The sequence below is a fragment of the Taudactylus pleione genome, unplaced genomic scaffold (assembly GCF_031769625.1).
Source record: "Taudactylus pleione unplaced genomic scaffold, aTauple2 ptg000242l, whole genome shotgun sequence".
Lineage (NCBI taxonomy): Eukaryota > Metazoa > Chordata > Amphibia > Anura > Myobatrachidae > Taudactylus > Taudactylus pleione.
Genome location: NW_028284644.1, coordinates 5,403,324 through 5,407,500, shown reverse-complemented (window position 1 = coordinate 5,407,500; position 4,177 = coordinate 5,403,324). Strand labels below are relative to the sequence as shown.

Here is a 4,177-nt window from a genome sequence, read left to right as displayed (position 1 = left end):
ATGTGTCCACACAAGCATTATCTTTTTGTTGCCCATGTTGTATTTGGTTTCGAATAAACACAACACATGAACTTTAGCAGTGACAAAGAAAAGTCAGGTTTATTTGTATTTACAATTACTAAATGCATTACAACTGTGATTATATGTGCAAAAGGCAAAACACTAGGCCTATACTATGTACAGTTGCTTGTCTGTTCAACTAATGCTTAGGGCAAAGTACATTGGTTTCCTTTCGTTGCTTGGTACAAATGTCCTTAGCAGCCTTTTATTTTTATAGTTAAACTTTTTTCTCTTAATGCATTTTTTTTAATATCCCAATATAACATGTGACAGGATCACCAGAGATGGCGATGGTGAGCCATGGATTCTGTGTGGGTTTGGAGGGATCTGCCCACACAGGGTAGTTAAACTAAGTTTTGCCACACCTAGGGCCTGCCTTGTGGAGGGAGTCCAGGTGTGGGCTGATGAGAAGGCAGACCAGTCAGGCTGCTGTTGGTTAAAGTGTAAGTGGGACTGTGGCAGCCAGAGAGCCCAGTGAAGCTAAGCCAATCCATTGGGGGCCAGGGGGCCTGAGTCTGGACATGCAGGAGGCAGGGAGGACCACAGACCTCTCCGACTGTGTGATGTAAAAAAAGCTAAGCTGCAGGCTAAGGAAGCCAGTGTCCATACCTGCAGCAGGCAGGGTTGACCACAAAAGAAACTTTGTGTGAAAGCCAGGCCGGAGCCTGTGATAGACTCTGCAGGAAGCAGAGAGAGACTTTGACTTTATTTGCAGACTAGCTGCCCAAGGTTAGTCAGGGGCGAAGAAGTGAGCCAGTGCCCGAATGGGGCTAGGTGTTTGTTATTTTTGTTTCCAGATTTATGCTGACAGTAAAGCACTTTTCTTTTATTTATAACCTGAAATGCTATGTATGGACCCTGATTCAAGCACCTAACAGTGCACCACTGACACCCTACCAAGCTAATTACCCCAAGTCATTACAAACATTATAGGCAAAAGTGTTAGTGAAAAAAAAAAACAGTCCACCCTCCCTTAAGGCAGGATGATGAGCAGCCCGTAAAATACATTTCCAAGATTATGTTTTGGTAACTGACTAAACACATTGTTGTCTTGCAATTTGCACATGCTTCATTTCTTTAATGGCCATCTTCAGCATCCACCACCTTCTGTCAGGAGTAGGAACAAACATCAATCCCAAATTTGGCTGACACCACAGAGACCTCCCTGTGCACAGCCATTTGGTGAGTATCTGCAAGGAAGAATGTAAAGCATTAGCATTATTAGTCAAGGCAAATGTCTTCTTAAGTACTTTGGAAATGTCAAACTTAGGGTTTCATGTCTAAATTGATTTAAAAAGTGGCAAAGTAGTACAGTGGAGAAGTTTTGCATAGGAAAGTATCCGCATGTACTGAAAAATTTTGAAACTCTCCTTGAGAAATGCTTCTGTTAAGCTACATGTTTGCTCAGCTCGACAAATAACCATCTTTTTGACTTTGTAAAAAGCCAAAAGTCATACATCTTGTTTAGATTCGATGCACTAAACCAAACATATGCATATTGGACTGTCAAGCTGATTGCTGTTGTTTAGGAGCTTCCTGGTTTTTAAACTTTGTTTTTTTGGGGTCCAGTATCCACAATTGGCTATTCTGCTGTGTGTAACCTTGTATTTCATCTATTCACTCATACTGACCTAAAGTTTTCCTTTAGATCCACACACTCAAGATCCTTGGTCCACAAAATTACAGCCACTTGGTGATTCTGAGGAAACACAAGAAGATGGAGCGTTCACATTTTACATGTTTCCAGTCACACCACAATGGCCCCAAACACCAAGCCCGCTCACTTCAGACTTACAAGAGCCACCAACAAATACGGATGCAGATGCTGCCTCTGCCTTCCTCTCCTCCATGGCAGCATTCCATGACCGCCAGGTGGCACTAATGAACACACAAATGAGACACTTGTCACAATTTACCAGGTATTTGCATAAACATGACAGCAGGCTTTCTGACATGAATGCAATTTTTTGCTCCTAAATGAAAATGTAAGTAAGCTTAATAACAACTTAACTGGGAATTTTGAAATGATGACAAGAATACTAGAGGCATAAACAAATACAAACATTCATTTTAATGAAATTTTTTTTATTCATGTTCCAACCCAATATACTTAGGGACATAAACCAAAACATGATGTCATTGGATGCACACATTTTTAATCACTTCCCTGAGATAACAAGTAGCACCAGTAGCAGTTTGAACCCCTCACCTGCACCAACACCACCCAGGCATTAAGCCACAATCTACTGCACTGACAAAAAGAAGGGGGCCCAGACGAAGACTGTACACAGGCCCCCTCCTCTCTTAAAATGCTCCTGGTTCCACCCCTGCATTTCCATTCCTGCTTGCTCTCCAAGCTAATTATATTGGAAAATAAACTAAAGCTGGGTAATGATCAATTTTCCAAAATATAGTTCTGAAGTGGATGGAGACGATGTATCGTAACATTGTACACACCGTCGTTCATTGCATCATCCCATCTGATGTGCTGCACATCAGTTAAGCTGGGTACCCACTAGTAGATATGTCATCCGATCTGGCAGATTGGACGACATATCATCCACGTTAGGCAATGTGTACGCACTATGTTGCTGACGATGCCCGCTCCCATGTGTCATCAGCGATATCGCCCCTTGGACCTGGATGTAGGTCGGACGGATGATATCGTCAGCAGGGGCCATGCTGCCGAATGGACCCCGCTGTTGTTCTATCGCTGCCGGCATCGGCAAGTGTGTACATACTTGCCGATGCCAGCACCCCTGCTGGGATACGCCGCTGGGTACACATCGTTAAGTGTGTACCCAGCATTAGGATGATGCAGTGAACGATGCGATGAACATCATGCAGTGTCTACACACAACTGCACATAGTGTATAGAAGAAACAATTCATTGGATACAATCCCCCGACACTGTATCAGGGATGGGCAATAATCCCAGCATGCCCTGCCACAGGTTTGCTATTTAGTCCAGTTAAAAATGTTGCAGGGCATGCTGAGATGTGTAGTTCAACAGCAGCTGGGGGGCCGCTTATTGCCCACCCCTTCTCTATATTGTCTCTTCTGGGATTTGGATTGAAATTGAAATGAATGATCGCATTGTTTGTTACATCGTACAGTGTGTACCCAGCTTTAGGCACTCTGATACACAATGACCATTCCCCACCAAATTAGACATGTCATCTACCCAGGGCCACATCCTAATCCGTTGCCCATTTTTTCATTTGTCTGTAGTGCAACTGTGAGAGCATTCTTGCTGACATACAGTGCATCTTTTGAGTCAATGACAGGCAGCTTCCCATCACTATACATAACAGTAATCAATGAACAGTTTCTGAATTATCTTCAGCGTAAACAAAAAAAAAATGTTCTCACATTCAAGAAAATGTAACACACAATCCAACCTCTTCTACAAATCAGAATATTTTTTAGGGGTTTAGTTCCACTTTGACATAATTTTTTAGTCTTACAAACACACTTACAAAGTTCTATTACAATGTCAATAGAGATGTATGCTTCAGTTCTCCAAAAAGCTGAATCCATCCGAATTTCCTGAATCCAGACAGATCCAAGTCGCAGTTTCTTCTCTCCTAAGAAGATCTGGATAAATCCGAGTCACGGTTATGTTCTTCCACCGGTCAGAATTTGGATTTTAAATCCAAATTTCGGTTTTTGGATTGAAAAAAACCATGATTTTAGTAATTTTTAAAAACTTTTTATAATTTTTAAAAGAAAAAAAATCCAGTTTCAAAATCAAAACCAAAACACTTCAGGGTGGTCTTGCAAAACCAAAACCAAAACACGAAGATAAATCCAGATCCAAAACCAAAACACAGGGGTACATATCATATGCCATTCACCAAGGTATCACTATAAGCTGCTTTATAAGCATGTCTACAGTGTAAGTGATACGTAAAAAGGAAAAAATACATGCCTTACAGCAAAATGCAACAGTGATGGAAAACTGGTTATTGTAGGTTGTCTTGTTCCAGAAACTGTGAGGGCTTGTACACACAGGCACTGATAAACAATACTAGCTAGAGATGTACACAAATCCTTGTACTTTGTCTTGCCTTGAGCAGAGCATTTTAGGCATGTTCTCGAAACTTCCCTGCAGCAC

The 4,177-nt window shown here is 41.7% G+C and overlaps 1 long non-coding RNA gene across 1 annotated transcript; it reads right to left on the bottom strand.

Annotated features, from left to right (window-relative positions):
• Nucleotides 1–136: 136 nt before the first annotated feature.
• On the bottom strand, nt 137–3,951 carry LOC148516729 (uncharacterized). Its single transcript, XR_015879384.1, has 4 exons — nt 3,540–3,951; nt 1,856–1,938; nt 1,692–1,759; nt 137–1,250 (listed from the first exon to the last, which is right to left on the bottom strand). It is a non-coding gene; the product is annotated as an uncharacterized LOC148516729 (long non-coding RNA).
• Between the last annotated feature and the right edge of the window lie 226 nt (nt 3,952–4,177).